Source organism: Saccopteryx bilineata, chromosome 9 (assembly GCF_036850765.1).
Source record: "Saccopteryx bilineata isolate mSacBil1 chromosome 9, mSacBil1_pri_phased_curated, whole genome shotgun sequence".
Lineage (NCBI taxonomy): Eukaryota > Metazoa > Chordata > Mammalia > Chiroptera > Emballonuridae > Saccopteryx > Saccopteryx bilineata.
The window spans coordinates 60,787,476-60,808,302 of NC_089498.1; the positions used below are offsets into that span (position 1 = coordinate 60,787,476).

The following is a 20,827-nucleotide window of genomic DNA, read 5'->3' on the forward strand; positions in this document are numbered from 1 at the left end:
AGGGGCTGTCAGCTGAAGGCCTTAGGTCGGCGGCCCTTTCATCAGCTGGAGAGAGAACTCTTTCCTTGTTGAAGGGGATTTGGAGAACTCACAGAACATAACAATGTTCACAAACTTGCTTGTCCTTCCTGAGCTCTTTATGTATGTATGTATGAACAAAACAAGCTAATTGCCTTAGATTTCCCTCTTTTTTGACAAAAACAATACTGTATATTGCATTCCATACCTTGTTTTAGTCGTTAAACACATTTAGAGATTTTCCCCTACCAATCCTAGAGAGCATCCTTACTCTTTAGGTAGTCTTTTATTCTTTTATATATAAATATATATATATATATTCCTTACAAATAATGTATTCTTTATGTATATACGCACATGCATATATGTTCTTTACACATAGTACATCACCATATGACTATACACTTATTTACTTATTAAATAGGCAAAAAATGCACATGGTTCAAAACTAAAAAAAATAAAAGTATACAGTTTCATCTACCTATTTCCTGTCTAACTCCCATATATTCCATGGGTAATCAATGCTTTTGTTTCTTTTATATCCTAATAGAACTTATGCATACATAAGTAACTCAAAAATAGATTTCCTCTATTATTTTACACAAAAAAGCCTGTTATATATATTTGAATGTCATGCCTTTTTTATACTTGACAAATATCTTTTCTTAATTACTAAACATTTTTAAAATATTTCACTTGACAAATATCTTGAAGACCCTTCATGTCAACCAATAGTGACCTTTCTTATTCTCCTCTTTGTGCTGCATTGTGTCCCAACATACAGTGTTCCCTGAACTCCTGAGCCAGTCCTCCATGGTGAACGATAAAAAACACTGCTGCAGTAAATAACCTTATATGTACATGTAGCTTTCTTGCATATATACATATCTGTTAGGTAACACCCAAAAAAAAGAAATTGCTGAGTCAAAAGGTATGTACATTTGTAATTATAATTAGCGTTACCAAATCAGCTTCAAGTGATTTAATCAATCTATAATAACTCTAGAGATTTTGGGTGTATTGTTAAAAATTTTAGATTTTTGTTAATTTGTTGGCTTTAAAAGAGTAGTTTATTATAGTTTTAATGTGAATTCTCTGAATGTTGTGTGTTATTTCATAAGTGAAATGCAATTTGTAATTTCTGTCTAATTCTTGGGTATATGCGGGTACACTTCTGGACTTTCTGGTCTGTTCCATTGATCTATCTATTCACTCACCATTACCACATTAGTTTAATTATAAAGTCTTTTAAAAAGTCTTTTAAATGTAAGTTCTAGTGGGGCTAAATTTCTTCTCTCTCTCTCCATCATTGCATAGCTTTTCAGATTTTTGTTTGTTTGTTTGTATGGCAGGGGCCACCATCATCGTGGCCATGCAAGTTCTCATTGGATTCGGGCAGACAGTAAAGAAACAGTGGAGCCAAAAAATGGTGGGCCATTCCTTTATTTAAAGTCTTGCACTGGCAGAGGAGCAAACACACAAGGAAACACTTCCCTTTCATTCAGGGCTCCCAAAGCCCTGATGCATTCTCTGGTTCCACAACCAGGAGAATCTTCTCCGGTTCCTCCTAGAATCAAAGGCTCCACCAGTCTCAGAGGAGCTTACAAAGCTCCTCAGCTCTGGTTCCCCAAAAGCATACCTTCTCTCTCTCTGCAAAACTGGCTTTCTTCTTCAACACTCTGCATTTTCTCTCCATCCTGCAAAACTGGTTGGGGTCCACAAAGACCCAGCAAACATTAGCAAAATAATGGCCCCTCTCAAGAAGGACTGCAATTCACAATCTGCAATCAACTTTCCTGCTCTGAGGGCAAGCACACACGTGGCTGCCCAGCACCATTTTTTAACAATAAAACTGAGCAAACTCAAAAATACAAATCTTACAAACTCACTTGCCCAACAGCTTTTCTTGTTTATTTACTTTTTTGTTTTTGAGAGAGACAGAGAGAGAGAGAGACAGGGATATACAGGAAGGGAGAGAGAGAGAAGCATCAACTCTTTGTTGCAGCACCTTAGTTGTTCATTGATGGCTTTCTCATTCGTGCTTGATGATGGTGGGCAGGGAGCTGGACCACTGACCACTTACTCAAGCTAGCATGCTTTGGGCTCAAGTCAGTGACCGTGGGGTCATATCTATGATCTCATGCTCAAGCCACAACCCTGCACTCAATTTGGTGAGCCCGCACTCAAGCGGGCAACCTCAGGGTTTTGAATCTGGGTCCTCAGTGTCCCAGTCTGATGCTCTATCTCTGTGCCACTGTCTGATCGGGTTATTTTTTTATATAAATTTCAGAATCAGATTGGCTCTAAAAAATCTGATGGTGTTTTCATGAGGACTGAATTAAATTTATACATTGTGTAAGGAAAGGTAATACATTTTATTTTTTAAGGTAATACTTTTAAGATGTTGAGTCTAGCTAAGAACATGGAGTTTCTTTCCTATTATTCATCTTCTTTTGTGTTCTTAGTGCTTAAAGTTTTCCCCAGTATTTCTTTTTAGTTTATCTCTAGCTATTTTTTTTTTTTTTCTAACATTATATTGGGGTTATTTCTTTTTTATGTCTGTATGTTAAGTTTGGACCCCACTACCTTACTGAAGTCTCTTATTTGAAGTAGATCTTTGGATGATTCTCTTAGGTATATACAATATACAATATAATATAGTTATATAATCATCTTCAAATTGAAAGTTTTACCTCATTTTGAACTTTTACACTCCCACTTTCCTTTTTTGCCTTTGCATTGAACATGACACTCAGAATAATGTTAAATAATGACAGTGTACATCTTTGTCTAGCTCCTAACTTTAGTGGGAATACCTTCAAATGCCATGGTGCTGCCTCTGAGGCTTAGATAGGTTTATTTCACAAAGTTAAGAGAGCATTACATTTTTATATTTTAGAGTGTTATAAAGAATGCTATCACATTTTATCAAATGCATTTCCAGTACACCAGGAGAAAATTGTGATTTTCTCCATATAACTTTCAATGTAATAAAATTCGTATTTTCAACTATTAAACTATCCTTGAGTTATTGGGTTAAATCTTCCTTGGTTAATATACTATTTTGATTATGTCAGTATACTTGGGAAATTTTTAAATTAATAAGTGTAATTTGTCTTTTTGCTTTTAAGTTTTACTATGCTTTGGTGTTAAAATAATATTTTTAAAATTTTTGAGAATGTTTCTTCATGTCTAAGTTCTGAGACAGTATACTTGGCAACGTATTTAAAAGTCCAAGTCCTGACCTTCCTGCTCCCAGTGGGGTTCCCCACTTATTCTTTGCCTCCTGTGTCTCTTTACCATGCCAGGTTTATAATTAAGTTCAACAGCGTCTTCTTTGCTCAAAGATTTTGCCAAGCCATTGCGTTGGCTGTGGTTTAATCAGATTATTAAAGGCATTAAGATTATCCATCCATTCATGCACATCCCTAATGAGATGGTGAGACATTTGGCTACCTAAAAGAGTCCTAGTTACACCCATCAATTTTCCTAAGCTTCAGTAAATACCTTCGCTTTGACATTTAGAGCACTGAGCAAAAATCATGTTTCCACCTGCCACAGGCCTTTGCATAAGTAACTTGAATATTTAATAAATATTTTAATATTTAATATTTCAGTATCAATAATTGAAATCTAACCAATGTTACAATTTGTACACAAAACTGTAGAGTCAAAATCTAGTCCCTCAGACACACAATTGTGTTAGCAGACAGAATACTCCAAATTTCCAAATGTTAAAATCCTTTGAAGTAATTTTTTATGTCTCTTCATTGGACATTTACTCTCTCTAATACTTAAACAATTATAAAAGTAAACAATATAATTCTGGTCCTTCTCATGAATTTAGTATCTTGCAATTTTTAAATTAAAAATTTATAATCTTTTTTTAAAGACTTTATTCAGTTTTAGAGAGGGGAGAGCAAGAAAGAGAGAGAGAGAAAAGGGGGGTAGGAGGAGGAAGCATCAACTCCCATATGTGCCCTGACCAGGCAAGTCCAGGATTTTGAACCAGCGACCTCAGCGTTCCAGGTCGACACTTGATCCATTGCACCACCACAGGTCAGGCATATTTTGCGATTTTTGTTCAGAATCCCTTTTAAAGAAAATTAAGACTATTTCCTAAACTAGATATTATATAATAGCAACAGCCAAACATCTATTGAGACAAACAGGTTATGTAAAAAAACAATGCATATGAGATTCTCCTTCATTTAAATCTTCAAGTTACAGCACATTTGGAAAAGTACACATTTACATAGGCAAAGAAAAAACAAACAAACCCAGAATCATGAAAAAGTCAATATAATCCGGAGCGGGGAGAGTGAAAAGGTGAGGAAGAGTAACTTCCTGTCCAGATTTCAGACCTATGTAGACAGAAATGCCTTTATACACCAAATACCTTTTCCTTGCCTTGCCTTGGGTGACATTTCGACACATAGGACAGGAGCCAGATAAATTCTTCTCACAGTAAATAGTTGGGAGAACAAACCTTTGAAATACAAAGCTCCCATGTGTATCAGCTTTGGCTAGAAAGACAAGTTTTTATAAAGAGTTGGCTAACAGCTTCTGACATTCAATTGTTTCACAGTTTAGGGTACACGTAGTATCAATAGAACATGGTAAAAATAATATTTTGTGATTTATTATTTTCTGTCAGGATAATACCTTTCTCCTGCAGTTTTCTCTATTCCTCAAATGTCTCTCCCTTGCTATATTTCTCTGATATTCTATATTCTGTAAGGTGATTTCACAAGTAGATTAGTTTCCATTTCCTCCCTTTTGTAATGGTATCAGTTTCCTTTGGAGAATTGGGTTTTCCATATGGGTAAACAGTTGGTGGGACTATTAATCAAGGTTCCTTGATCTTGAACTATAGAGTGGTACCTGACCTAAGCAAGGCCAGTAGGAGCTCTCTTCTAGGACCCCGAATCTTGATGAAATGCTCTATATATTTATAATAAAAGAAAAATAGTTGGAGCTTATTGATCCCAATAATAGTGCATTGAAGAGACCTTTTGTTAGTTCCTTCTACCTTGAGTCCCTATGGTTACCCAAGCCTAGTTTCTCCAGCCTTCATTTCATTCTGTATGTTAACTCATTAAATTATTTTATTAACTTAACTGCTATCCATCTATTTTATATGCAGTAGAATAAATAAATTGTGAGTATACAGTAATCCAAGTTGTAAATTTACTCATCCATAACCCAATTGGCCCCAACAAGTTAACTTGGGCCAAAAGTTAAGTTTCTGAGTAGAGTCTATGACCACAAAATATGAGAACTATAGTTATATCTTTTTATTTTCCTGAAAAGTTCATCTTATTAGCCCTCCATATTGTATGATCTAATATGATAAAAATCTCTTTTCTGGCATTATTTTAAATAAAAACTCTTAAGTTAACTAAAATTTCCACTAACCCCACTTATCTTAATACTCACAGAAATGCAGCATTATAAAAGCAAAGGTTATTCAAAAAGTTCTTCGGTCACTTACAATTTCAGTTATATTGCACTAGACACCAAGGGAAATCAGAAGAAATATATATAAGACACGGATGGCCCTTGCCTTCTAGGTTATAACCCAGTTAGAAAGGTGAAAGATGTCCATAAGAAAGTATATGATTGAGTGCTAAAGAGGTGGATTAATATTACATGTTTAGGAATCAGAAGGAAATGAAAGTAATCCAGATAGGAGCAGGAGTAGAGGCCTCATGAAGTAGGTGAGTTCTAAAGAACAATAGAGACTCATGCAAGGGTGGCTCTGGCAAGTGAAACATGAACATGAGTGTGGAATCAGGGTTGGCTTCGCAGGTTTAGTGAAGAGTGAAGAGGTCAGGTCTTAGAAAACTCGCAGAGAAACACAAGAATAGAAAGGTGTCACTCTCACTTGAAATTAACAAAGAAGGCGCTTGAGTTTATAACCTCCAAATAGAATTCACAGTATTAATAACTTTTATATTATCTACGTGATGGATATTTTCATAAAAAAATAACAAGATATGTAAGTACAAGTATGTATTGTTTTATTTGGACTAGTGTTCCCTGAGTATATTCAAAATTCAGGGCTTTTATTCATATAACTGTATGAAAATATGCTTCCAGAAAACACATACATTGTATGATAGTATATTCCAGTACACTCTGTGGGAATTTGGAATCGTTAACCAGAGGGTTAACAAACCTGGACTCTTTATGACAAGACATCTTATTTATAAAACTCAAAACTAGAAACTATTTTGAGAGACCATTGTAATTTAGGGGTAATTTTGTCACACCACAGGGTCTGATGGGATATCACAAAATGTTAACTTATAATTTAAGTGTACTTCTTATCTTTTAACTTAAAAAATAAATATATCCTACATATTATAAACCTCCCTTGGAGAAAAGAGGAGAGCATAAAATAAAAATAACCATAATAAGATAGTATTTTTTTACTTTATTTTTATTTATTTATTTATTTTATTTCATTTTATTTTTTGACAGAGACAGAGAGAGGGTTGGAGGGACAGAAAGGGACAGACAGACAGGAAGGGAGAGAGATGAGAAGCATCAGTTCTTGGTTGCAGCACCTTAGTTGTTCATTGATTGCTTTCTCATATGTGCCTTGATCGGGGGGCTACAGCAGACCAAGTGACTCCTTGCTCAAGTCAGTGACCTTGGATACAAGTTGGTGAGCTGTGCTCAAACCAGGTGAGCCCAAGCTCAAGCTGGCAACCTCAAGGTTTTGAACCTGGGTCCTCTGCATCCGAGGCCAATGCTCTATCTACTGTGCCACCGCCTGGTCAGGCTGAAGCACTTTAAGAGGTTTAGGGGGAAAAGTGTGACTACATCTTAGGGGAAAATATGGTTGATTCCAGGTTGATTTTGTCTTAATCAGGTCATCTGTGGAGTGTGTCAAAAGTCTATATCATACTGGGGTTCCTGACTTTTCTTCAGTTACATTTAGGTGCTTCTTATACTTTTTATACAGGGGGTCCTTGGTTACAACAGTCTCGATATATGACGTTTTGACTTTATGATGCTCACTCCCATAAAAACTTTAAAACATTGAAATGTGTGTTTTGGCTTATGCTGTTAGCGTTGTACTTACAGACAGACTAGGGGGCAAACTAGTTTGGTTGTGCGCAGCAAAAGAATACACAGTACAGTGTACAGTACATTTATGCCTTTTTTCTTTTCTGTGGCTCTCTTGTGTTTTTATATTCTAGATTATGATTTTACAACTGTGTTAGGATAGGTAAGTGACTTAGGCTAGGGTGTGTTTCAACTTACACCAAAATTCTAGTTATTTCACTGTTGTAGGAGCGGAACTGTGTGATAACCTGAGGACCCTCTGTAGGGAAGTCTCTAAACATAGGCCAGGACACAGAGAGTTGAAACACTCATATAACTGATGGGGATAAAAAGGCTGCCTGAGCCTTAGGAATGGGAAATGGCTGTTGAAGGGCATAAAGTTTCTTTTTGGGATAATAAACATGTTTTTAAATCATTTTAAGTGTTTTAAGAGTAAATTTAATAGCCCTGGCCAGGTAGCTCAGTTAGTTAGGGTGTTGTCCTGATACACCAAGGTTGCAGGTTCAATCCCCAGTCAGGGTATATACAAAAATCTACCAGTGAATGCATAAATAAAGTGGAACAACAAATGCATGGCTTTCTTTGTGTGTTGTTGTTGTTGTTGTGACAAAGACAGAGAGAGGGACAGATAGGGACCAACAGACAGGAAGAGAGAGATGAGAAACATCAATTCTTTGTTGTGGTACCTTAGTTGTTCATAGACTGCTTTCTCATATGTGCCTTGACTGAGGGGCTACAGCAGAGTGAGTGACCCCTTGCTCAAACCAGTGACCTTGGGTTCAAGCTGGTGAGCTATGCTTAAACCAGATGAGCCCGTGCTCAAGCCAGCGACCTCGGGGTTTTGAACCTGAGTCCTCTGAGTCCCAGTCCAACACTCTATCCACTGCGCCACTGCCTGATCAGGCACAAATGCATGTTTCTCTCTCTCCAAAATCAATCAATAAAAAAAAATTTAGGTAGATTGTGATACAGTTTATACAACTCAAATAAAATCCACTAAACTGAATACGTTAAATGGATGAATTTTATCATATGTGAATTATAGTACAATAAAGCTGTTAAAACATTCAAAAGCTACTGAAAATTATATTTTGATTCTGACTGCAATACAGGTAATAAGTTTCATAAACTAGAAAGCACATTGACCTGTGGGGGCACAGTGGATAAAGTGTCGATCTGGAACGCTGAGGTTGCTGGTTTGAAACTCGGGCTTACTTGGTCAAGGTACCTATGGAAGTTGATTCTTCCTGCTCCTCCCCTCTCTCTTCCCTCTCTAAAATAAAGTCTTATAAAAAATACAGAAATTAAAAACTTAAAAAAAAAACTAAAAGGCCCACGTGTTCAGCCAGAAGTAGTTTCTGTATTGACACTGCTCTTTCCCTGCCATGTCTTTTGTTCCTTCAAGCATCTAACGCAGGGATCAGGAATCTATGGCTCACGAGCCAGATGTGGCTCTTTTGATGGCTGCATCTGGCTCGCAGACAAATCTTTAATAAAAAAATAATAACGTTAAAAATATAAAACATTCTCATGTATTACAATGCATTCATTTCCTACTGCTCATGTTCATGGTTGCGGGTAGCTGGAGCCAATCACAGCTGTCCTCCAGAACAACACCAAATTTTTATTGGACAATGCGTAACATACACGGGTCGTTGTATGGCTCTCACGGAATTACATTTTAAAATATGTGGCATTCATGGCTCTCTCAGCCAAAAAAGTTCCTGACCCCGATAACGTATGTTTCCCATCACCGCAGTTTGGGGAAAGGGATGCTGGGAATTGAGAAAAAATTATTTGGGAATCATAAAAAGTGTTCTTTGTATCTTCTAATAATAATGAAGACAAGCAATTCTTTGGGAATTCTCATAAAACATGGGCAAACAAATATATTTAGTATATACTGAAGCTCAGAATTCAAATATAAATTAATCTTATTTTCTTTCATGGGAGACAAGCATAAGAGATAGTTAAGTTGTTAAGGTGCAGGTACGACTACACATCATAATGGGAAAAGGTCAGCAATAAAAACAAAACATAATTTCAGGGTTTCTAACGTAAACATCAGTGACTTTTAGCTGCTTTATGTACATATAGAATAAAGATGTAAAAAAAATGACGAAGAAAATTAACAATATTTTCAATTGCTTGATGGCTTGCCTTTACTCTTCTTAGTTTTAGCATGCAAGTGGGGTAGAGAGAAAAAGAAAAATTTTCAAGTATTGGTTCTAGAATGGTAGGCACTGAGTAATAGTTAATATTATGAGCTTTGTTATTAGATGTGTATCTGGGTTCTCATCGAGCCTATGATCCTCACCATATGTTTTTGAACCAATCATTTAATGTCTCTGAGCCTCAGTATTCTCGTCTATAAAATGGAATTACAGTGATTTTAAAGAGCAATGCTCAGTGCCTACACACAGTAAAAAATGTGAATGAACGTTAGCAATTACTTTAATAGCCATTAGGGATTTTTAATAACTTGATAGCCACTTTCTAAGGAGTAGTTACTAGTTACTCACACCAGAGATCTATTTAGCAACCAGTGACTGGAACATTTATAAATCTCGGGCTCCTAAGACTTTTTAATCTTTAGTTCTTAACATTTAAACTAAGATCTGAATATCGGCCAGTCACAATTTGGAATAATTCAAAAGAGGTGTTTACTACTAGGATTTGTTTTCAAGTTTCTGGCTCAAGGCCCAAGCATTTATAAGGTGTTAGGATTCTCAGAATTTGCATTTTTAGAGTCACCCTGTGATTCTGACTCACGCTATCCACAAACGCACTCTGAAAAACACTGCCTAAGCACAGCAGTTCTCAATCCTGACTGCATGGAACCACCTGGGGAGACTGCAAACCTCTCTGATGCCAGGTTCCACCATCACACTGCTCTGGGATAGAGGCTGAGCCTTCCTGCCATTCTAATGTGTAGCCAGGGCTGAGTATCACTGTCCTATAGGATAAAAGAGCAACTTCTGACCAAACGCCAGCTCTTTTGTCCCAGGGGTGGAAGGGCACAGGGAAGGGAGGAAAGAGGACAAAAGGCAGTTGGGGGTAAAGTTGGTGAGGGGCATTGGAGCAAGTGGAAATTTCTGCCCTCTGAACCCACCCACCCCAACACTGCAGCCAGTACTTGGCTGTTCTTTTAACTGTACCCTGTCATTTATGCTGTCAAGAACAAAGCTTATCTATCCCCTAAAACCTCTACCCATCTAGGTTTTAAATAAAAACAAAAGTAAAAATTCTTATAGGAGTGATGACGATGGCAAAAGTTACTTTCTGGATTTTCTATAAAATGGGACAACACAGAGGAGATCATTATCTATGATACAAAATTTAAAAAATGATTGCATCCATTTATCTGCAGATTTGCAAAAGTTTTTTTAATAAAAATAAAAGAAAGTGCTATAAGAAAGTATCAAACAACTAAAAAAAATAAAGAAAAGAAAAAACAACCCAACTTCTAACATGCTAATGCACCTAAGCAAAATGGAAGGTGATAAAAAAGTGTCTCTCTCCAAAAAAATCAAACTTTTACAATACAAAAGAGCAGAATAATTGGCCCTTCTCAGGAGAGCATGACTTGCTTTTCCCAAGCAGCCTGGAGTGCCGAGAGAGAACAAAGGGATGGAGAGTCGCAGGCTCCCTCTTTGCTCTAACACTTGGCTCCATTCTCACCAGTGGTGGCAATGTTATTAACCGCACACTCACTCTGATGTGGCAAAGCCCCAAAGTATCTAACTGGCCTGGTTTGAGAATGACCTCACTTTCTTCTGTGGCTCCAGAGAGAACAAAGACACACCACTGCCAGCCAGAAGAAGAAAAGGTATTTTCCTGTCTCTTTCCTATTGTCCCAAATGGCCAGGCCTGGGTATACTACCTGTAGAGAATCCCTCAACCACCTGCAATGCCATTCTTCTGCTGCACAGCAGCCCAGGAAAAAGGTGTGAGGAGAAGCAGCTCCAAGAATCTCCAGGCAGCCAGTGTCAAAACAGTCATCCCACCGCTCTGGGTCCAAGCCATGTTCCTCAGCCAGTTGCTGCAGTCTCCAGGAGAGCAGGCATGGGGAAGGTAGATAAAACTCAGAAGATTCAGGCCCTGGCCGGTTGGCTCAGCGGTAGAGCATCGGCCTGGCGTGCGGAGGTCCAGGTTTTGATTCCCGGCCAGGGCACACAGGAGAGGCGCCCATCTGCTTCTCCTCCCCTCCCCCTCTCCTTCCTCTCTGTCTCTCTCTTCCCCTCCCGCAGCTGAGGCTCCATTGGAGCAAAAGATGGCCCAGGCGCTGGGGATGGCTCCTTGGCTTCTGCCCCAGGTGCTAGAGTGGCTCTGGTCGCGACAGAGCGACACCCCGGATGGGCAGAGCATCGCCCCCTGGTGGGCATGCTGGGTGGATCCCGGTCGGGCGCATGCCGGAGTCTGTCTGACTGCCTCCCTGTTTCCAGCTTCAGAAAAATACAAAAAAAAAAACAACAAAAAACCCTCAGAAGATTCAGATGACAATGTTGATGAGCGTGGTGATAATTATAATAAGGCTGTCAACACGATGATGGAGTCACCTACTAATTTGTTCAAATTAGCAAAACAAGCTCTCAGTTTGGGCAAGAGTAGTGGGAGAGAAGCTGGGACCTTTGGGTGACAGTATTATGTGGTCCGAAAGAATAGTTGGAACAATTTCCACTTTTGTGTCGTCAATAGCTCGTTTCATACAAGTACACACACAGATATTTATTTCTACCAATACGCGAAGACATATATTTTAAAAAGTCAGCAGAAGAGATATGAACCTGGGTTTGAGTCCCAGGTAATTTGAGTGAACATTCCATCACTGCTACTAGCCAAGAATGTGACCTTCATCGAGTCACTTAAATATCACTATGCCCTACTTTCTTCATCGATGAACTGGGGGGGGGGTGATAGTACCTCAGCAGACTGTTGTGACAGTAAATAAGTTAGTTTAGGTAAAGCAGTTAGCACAGTGCCTGGCACACAGTGATCTCAGCATAAACCATCATTATTTTTATCCTTTAAAACATAATAGATTATTATAAAATTAGGCCTTTCTTATCTGACCTAGAAAGTACTATCCCTGTGATGCATCTGCTTCCCTGCCCTGATAGTGCTCACACCTACAAGCACACACACCATTTTAACCGAATTCCTCCCTGGGGCAAAAAAAAAAAAGATACGGAAATGGCATTTTTTCAGCATCTTGGATAATTTCCTGACTGTAAGAAAAAGTCAGCAAATGGAAAGAGAGAGGTTTCAGGGAGGAAAGCCCACAATGACAGTCAGTCAGCTCTGGGTCACCAAGAACATCAGGTCACCAACAGCCAAGAGAAGACAAAACAGAGAAATGGAGTCCAAACGAGGTTAGTTTTCATTCCTTTCTTTCACTGTCTTTCTTCCTTTGATTTCCTTGTTCTTTTTTATCTCGATGCAGAAAGCCATCCGGCTTCCCAGCACCCCTCTCCCTGGTGCCACTGTATGGTTATTGGGGTATTTGTTGGTGGAATGCAGGTGAGAATTAATCATCAAAGTTGATTAATGAGAATTAATCATCAAAAGTCATACAAATGACTTTTTAAAATCAGCTACTTTGTCTCTGATGCCCTGCAGGAAGTCAGGTCTGCCTTAACACTCTTTCTACCCTAGTTTTGTACTCTTTCAAGGAGATCCCTTCCTTACTCCAAGGACTTTTAAGCTCTTCCTTTCTGAACTAGTTCTCAAGAAAAGGTGGTGACGCTGTATGCATCAAAAAAGCACACAGAGGATCCCATTTGAAAGTTGCATCGCTACACAAGTGTGTTTCTCATCATCAAAGTACATATTAAGACCTGCCAGGGATTTCAAACCTGATGCACAGTACAATCACCTTAGTAGCTGAAAACTGACCAATGCCTGGGCCCACACTAGGACACCGAAAACAGGATCTCTGGGGTTGAGGCCGAGTTGTTAAAGGACTGGAGGTGATCTCAATATGTTGTTACTGAGCAAAAGGACTGTGTTACAGCACTACAGACCATCTTAAATCATTGCACATCCTAGTGTACAAGCATAAAATGAAAAACTTGACAGCTTTTAGTTGTTTCTCTTCTTGCCCACTTCAATCGTGGCTATAGAAAATATTTCAAATTGAATCCCAATAATGGTATCATCCTTTCTTAGGAATTCCCTAAGCAGTAGGATTAGAAACATTTTCTAAGATGAAATGAACTATGACTTACTCATATCTTGGGAATAATTTTTAGTACCATTTTCTATTAACAGTTTCTAAGTATCAGACACAGTACCAAAAACTTTCAGATGGTATCTTCTTAAAATACATAAAACGCTATTCGGGTAAACACTAATACTCCTCATTCTACCTCAGTGCCATAGGCTCCTAGCTAGATTCTATTTAAGGCTCTCTCTATTTAATCCTAGGAGATATCAGCTAATGCAGGTTCATAAATGGTCCCTATGGTTGCATTCTTTTATTTTGGAAAATTGACTGTAAACTTCTTTTAATGAATACTCCTTGATTTTAAAATTTTTAAATGGGTATTTTTTAATACAACTGAACTTGCTGACATCATTCAGGGGTTCATACTGAACATACTGATATCTAATCATGTTACTTTGACCATTCCTTTAAAAATAGCACAGAGGATATTATGGTCGTCAAATCTCCCTTGGCCCTTATTCTTAAAAGTTTTTTCCAAAGGAATTTATATTAAAAGTCTTTTAATGTTCTTGCAGTGCAAAAAACATTAAACAGTACAGTCAAGTCAAGTCAACATATATGAGTGCTATTATTAAACACTGCTTCCTCTATGTGCTGCTTATACCCCTCTCTTTTAATTATGTTTTTGCATGCATTCCAATTACTTCTTTCTGTTCCTCCTTTTCTATTCACTGCACTGAAAATCCTATGGAGTCAGGTCATATCTTACATTCTCTATGTTCTTCCCACCTCTATGCATAGAGTAGGTTCTCAGTAAATGTTGAATTGAACAGAAAAGAGTATTCAGCTATAGCTTGGGAGCTATGCAAAGTGGTGGTCGACAGCAATAGTTTGAACTGTGCCATGTGTCATAGGTCCTAAAATCAATCATGTACCATACGGAGCATTTTTAAAAATTGAAATTTAAAGTAGAATAAAGATGAGAATAAAAAAATAAGAGCACCTTCTGCATGGTGATAAAGGTTTAGTACTATTTAGTGAAACTTGCCTTCCATGTTTACATGTGCTCACACATGTGTGCAGGGCCAGGCTATAAAATACATGTCACTGTAAATCACAGTTGAAACACTGGAAGTCTCTGGTCTGGAACATGAACCATGGAGTCATTTCTCCTGAGGTGATGATACTGAGGCTCTGCCATTAGCCCTACGACTAAGCAAATTAACAACCTTCTCAATTTTTTTCATCTATAGACTGGAAATAGTAAGAACTTATTCTTTTTTAGGATTTTTATGAAAACTATAAGAAATAATCTGTACGAAGCACCAGGCATGGTGCCTGGCACAGAATAAATGTTTATAGATGCTGTTAGTATTGATTCATCCTTTAAAGGTTTTCTTAAAAATACTTGAAATAGTACTGTCCCTGCCTCCACTTCTTCGCCTCCTAATCATTCCTAAACTCAGTGTTTTCTGGCTTCCATGTATCCAAATAAGACAAATGTTCTTACAATGGTGCCCTCACCTCCTTATCACTGAGCCAGTACACTCCCTCAGTACAGGTCTTTCTTCTTCTTTGCAAATCACTGCTCTCTTAGCTTCCCTGAGCCCACTCCAACACGACCCCACCATCAGCTGTCTTCATCGTCACCAAAGGATGATAGATACATAGAGTAAAGTCTCCAACCTCAGGCCTGACCTCTCTTCAGAGCTCCAGATTCCCATTTCTAACCAATTTCTCACCATTTTTTGTATCAAGATCTCACCTGGAGGTGTTCAAGGACCCTCTCACTCAACACATTCATAATTCCTCCTCCTGAATTTCATCTGGAAAACTACCATCATACTTCAATTTCATTTGCCCAAGCAGAAAGCCTTTTCTTCATCCCCTCCCTACACCCCCTCCTAATGTCCCAGGTCAACCAGAATCAGGGTTGCAGGCAAAGAGCTCTGTGATCGGGCATTTCCTCTCCATTTTCTCTGCAAACGTCTGTCCTGTCACAGCTACCTGTGCACACTCGCTCCTTGCTGCAGCCCACCTGTCAGGCTGCTGCCAGAGCCAACCTTCCAAACCATGCTCCAGATCAGCTTAAATTCTGCTTCCACCCTTTCCAATCTTTCCATGGCTCCTCACTACCCACAGTTTACTCACTAGCCAGACACAAGCTTTTGTTTAATTTATTATAAGCTAACAAGAAAATCAAAGATGATTGTTCCTATCTTCATGGAGCTTATAGCCTTCCATCCATAAGTAACGTTACTCAAAAATTATTAATTAAAATAAAAACAAAATTGGTTTTACAAATCCATGTTTTGTCCATATAACATTAGGTATTTAGAGCTTTAAATACCCAGTTAGTTTGCTAATTATTTTGGTTTTCCTCTGACAATTTGTAATGATCCAACCCCAACCACACTTCTGCAGGACGCCCCACACACCTGCGCTCCCCACGCCACGGTCACAGTCCAGCTCTCATGCCACACCTTCCCCCTTTACCATGCCTTTGACTCTGCCCCCACCAGCTGCTAGAAAGGGCTGTAATAATCACTCTCCACTTGCCTTCTGACAAACACCTGTTTTCCCTTCAGGACAACTTTAATGTCTCGTCATACTTGATGCCACCCTAACTCTCCAACAGTTAGTCATCCCTCCTCTAAGGCTTCATACCAGTTTGGGCAATCTTGCCATTATAACATTTATTATAATTGGAAAAGACTATAAAACTAAGCAACCTGAGTGGGAAGCATACTTTAATTGGCATTTTGAGGCCTCCAAACAAAAATTTCTTTTCCCCAAAATACAAATTCTAAATGAACCAAAACAAATTCCAAATTATTTCAGAGGCTTAGTAAAGTTGAGTAAATTTCTAAATGTTCTTCTTTCTGCTCCTTTGCTGCCTGCCTCTCCTCCCCTTTACTCTTTACTGACTGAACTCCTACTTTATAATGATGAGCCTGAAGCCCCATTAGACCCCCCTGCTCTTTCTACTCCATTTAAAGTTAAACCATTGATTGCAACTGGCTTGCGTTGAAAACCCCTTATTTCGTTCTTCTTTTTGTTTTTATTTATTTATTTTTTTAGCAATAGAGAGAGAGAGGGTGGAAGGAAGAAGATGAGAAGCATAGCTTGAAGTTGTATCACTTTAGTTATTTATTGATTTCATACACGCCTTGACCGCGGAGCTCAGCTGAACCAGTGCCCCTTGCTCAAGTCAGTGACTTTGGGCTCAAGCCATTGACCATAGGATCATGTCAATGATCCTATGCTCAAGCTGATGAGCCTACACTCAAGCTGGATGAGCCTACTCTCAAAGCAGCAACCTTGGAGACAATCCCTTATATTTACACCCCATGACTAAAGCTGAGCTTCATACCGTTATTAAAGATGTTCCTAATCTGACAGAGAACCCCATTGGGTTTGTTGGAGAACTTATGCTCACTATCCAGACATATGAGCCAGGGTTCTCTGACCTCTCTCAGCTTGTCCATATCCTCGTAAAAAAAAACCAACATGCCAGAAAGTGACTAAACAAGGTGGGATAGCAAAACCCTATGACTTTTCCCACTGACGACAAGAAGCCATGAACAAAGCCTCAAAGCTGGCTGACAGCTTTATTAAAAGATACCCAAGGCTTTTATTCAAGTTATTAATTGTATTAAAATTCAAAAACGTGTTCAAACCCCCCATTTTTGATTACTGTATTAGATTTGAAACATTTCAAAACAGTAATTCATCATAGATGAAGTCAATAATGATGTCAATATTTTTTTCTTTTTTTTTTTTTTTTTAGTGAGAGAGAAAGAGAGAGAGAGACAAAGAGAGAGAGGGAGAGGAACAGACAGGGACAGGAAAGGAGAGAAATGAGAAGCATCAACTCATAGTTGTGGCACCTTAGTTGTTCATTGATTGCTTTCTCATATGTGCCTTGACCAAGGGGCTCCAGCTGAGCCAGTGACCCATTGCTCAAACCAGCGACCTTGGGCTTCAAGCTAGCAACCTTTGGGCTCAAGCTGGTGAGCCCATGCTCAAAGTGGTGAACCCACGCTCAAGGCCAAGGCGGTAACCTCGGTGTTTCAAGCCTAGGTCCTTAGTGTCCTAAGCCAACTCTCTATTCACTGTGCTACCATCTGTCCAGGCATACCGCTATGTTTATTAACTCAGCCTTTTTTGAGGGTCTCAAGATGAACTTGAACAACAGATTTAAAAATTACAACTTAACTGGCCACCATGCAAACCCATGATTTAGTAAACTACACTGAGCAGCAACCCCAAGCTATTCAAAAAGATACCCAGAAAAAAGCACACAAGCTCTAAATGCCTAAATTCAGGCAAGTTAAGTACAATTACAATAGTTGATGGGTAAATACATTTTTCAGAGTTCTCAAGGCAAACCACCATTCAAAGGGGTCTGTAATTATTACAAAAATCCTGGACATTGGGGGAAAAATATCATTTTTTTCTATTTTTCCAAAGTTAGTAGCGAGGAGGCAGACAGACTCCGCATGTGTGGAACAGGGATCCACCGGCATGCCCACCAGGGGGCAATGCTCAGCCCATTTGGGGCAATGCTCCATTGTGGCTGGAGCCATTCTAGCACCTGAGGCAGAGGCCATGGAGCCGTCCTCAGCGCTGGGGCCAACTTTGCTCCAATGGAGCCTGGGCTACAGGAGGGGAAGAGAGAGGTAGAGGGGAATGAGAGGGGAAGGGTGGAAAAGCAGATGGGCGCTTCTCCTGTGTGCTCTGACCAGGAATCGAACTGGGGCTTCCAGACACGGGGCCAATGCTCCACCGCTGAGCCATCTGACCAGGGCCGGGGGAAAAATTTCTTAAAGCTAAGAAGACAATTATAAGGCCAACCAATACCATGAATAAAAGCGATTAAAATTTGTGAGTCCTCTTCAACAATTCCAACTTAAGTTTTCTCATCAATAAGGTTGCTCAGAGGATCAAATGCAGAATTTCACCATGCTCCTAATTCTTTTTTTTTTTTTTTTTTTTCTTTTCTGAAGCTGGAAACGGGGAGAGAGAGTCAGATAGACTCCCACATGCGCCCGACCGGGATCCACCCGGCACACCCACCAGGGGCAATGCTCTGCCCACCAGGGGGCGTCGCTCTGCCGCGACCAGAGCCACTCTAGCGCCTGGGGCAGAGGCCAAGGAGCCATCCCCAGCGCCCGGGCCATCTTTGCTCCAATGGAGCCTCGGCTGCAGGAGGGGAAGAGAGAGACATAGAGGAAGGAGGGGGTGGGGGTAGAGAAGCAAATGGGCATTCTCCTATGTGCCCTGGCCGGGAATCGAACCCGGGTCCCCTGCACGCCAGGCCGATGCTCTACCACTGAGTCAACCGGCCAGGGCCCATGCTCCTAATTCTTTAGGAGAAATTCATCTAACTAATGGGAATGACGTATGGTCCTGGTAGAAACCAGAGCCGCCTTATTAATTCTTAACCCCACCAGTTTCTCTATTCCCTTTCCTCAGAGTACTGAAACCATACAAATGGAAGTTTCCAATCAACCCATGACTGTCTCCAAAGCCTTTCCAATTGTTTTTCAAATTGAACCTGTTCAAGAAACACATCGATTTCTTTTGATTTCCTCTGCTCCTATTCATCTCTTAGGATGAGACTTTCTCTAAGCTCACAAAACCCAAGTATTCTCCCCTCAAAAGGAGGAAATTGCCTGACCTGTGGTGGTGCAGTGGATAAAGCATTGACCTGGAAATGCTGAGGTCGCCGGTTCGAAACCCTGGGCTTGCCTGGTCAAGGCACATATGGGAGTTGATGCTTCCAGTTCTTCCCCACCTTCTCTCTCTGTCTCTCTCTCTCCCTCTCTGTCTCTCTCTCTCCTCTCTAAAATGAATAAATAAAATAAAATAAAAATTAAAACTTAAAGAAAAAAGGGAGGAAATTGTCACATATCTTGAACTTCTAACTAATGACCCTCAAAAAACCTCACCCATGAACTTACCTCTTTTCCAGGTCATTTTAACCAAACCAAACCCTCTTTTAGATTCCAGTCCAAATCAACTTTAGTCAAAAAATGCCACTGGCATTGGCTGCATTCAATCTGCACCAGTGATGAAAATTCAAATTGACAAAAATCAACCTCTGCCTAACATCTGTCAATACCCTCTGAATGAAGAGGCCATTCAAGGAATCAAACCTCTCATTGAGGAATATCACACACATGGCCTCATTATTTCTTGCATGATCCTTTGTAATACTCCTATCCCACCTGTTAAATGGCAATTTAATAAATATCTAAGAGTCATAAATAATGTAATACCCCAGCACTCAGGAGTGCCTAACCTTCCTACCTCATTCCCAGTCATACCACCAGAAATTCCATTCTTTTCAGTTACAGATCTTTGTAATACTTTCTTTAACACCCCTGTAGATGCTGAAATTCAATCCTTATTTGTTTCATATGGGAGGAAAAATCATATACTTGGACAGTAGTTCTTCAGAGCTGCACTGAAAGTCCAACCTACTTTTCCAAAAATTTAAAAGAAGATATTGACAATATCGAATTTCCTTACCATCCTTCCTTTTACAACACATGGCTGCCTTCTCCTCTGCTCACCCTCTGAGGAAACAAAACGGAAGATAGACTCCCATCTGCTTCACGAAGCGAGCTTGGAGACAGAGAGAATTCTCGACTTCTTTTAGATCAGTGGTCCCCAACCCCCGGGCCGCGGACCGGTAGCGGTCCGTGGGCCATTTGGTACCGGTCCTCAGAGAAAGAATAAATAACTTACATTATTTCTGTTTTATTTATATTTAAGTCTGAACGATGTTTTATTTTTTAAAAATGACCAGATTCCCTGTTACATCCGTCTAAGACTCACTCTTGACACTTGTCTCGTAAGTTCGACAATTATATTTAAAAATACCACTGTTTTTATGCTGGTCGCATAATTTTATTTTGTGCATTTATCCGTCCCACCCTAAAGGCCGGTCCGTGAAAATATTTTCTGACATTAAAGCGGTCCGTGGCCCCAAAAAAGTTGGGGACCACTGTTTTAGACCAAAGAGAAAAACAGTTCTTACGTTTCAGAACACTTAGAGGTTATCCAATTATCTAAGTCTTTAGTAATTATAAAAATCCCTGAATGTTCAATGGCAAACCCAGAAGAAAGCCAAGGTCATCTTTTGGCTGACCCTGCTGCTAAGTTAGCAGCATTCAAACAATCTCAGCCCCTAATGGAAACATCTGTGCTGCCAACTGAAGCAATTAGAGTTTTAAAAGATAACATTATGGAAGCACATCATTTGGCTTTTCCACAATTTTTTTAAAAAAGTCTTTAGAACAATGCTGTAAATTTGACCCTACAAGAAACTTATGGGTAGGTCAGAACTACCAACCACTTCTCCCTGATATATGATCCCCCTGTAAAATAGCCCCTAATTTTTGTGAGCACTATATGAGGTTATCTGCAGTCATATATTACATACAACATTATATATTGCAATCAATATGACTATACATCAATATAACTACATACAACATCATATATTACAATTTGTAATATATGTAGCTTACTCTCTAAAACACTGACAAACACAGT

At 39.3% G+C, this 20,827-nt stretch overlaps 1 protein-coding gene across 3 annotated transcripts in view; it reads right to left on the reverse strand.

The window, feature by feature from the left end:
* SLC16A9 (solute carrier family 16 member 9) overlaps positions 1 to 20,827 on the reverse strand; it is a 73,282-nt gene that overhangs the window by 40,350 nt on the left and 12,105 nt on the right. The window lies entirely within an intron of this gene.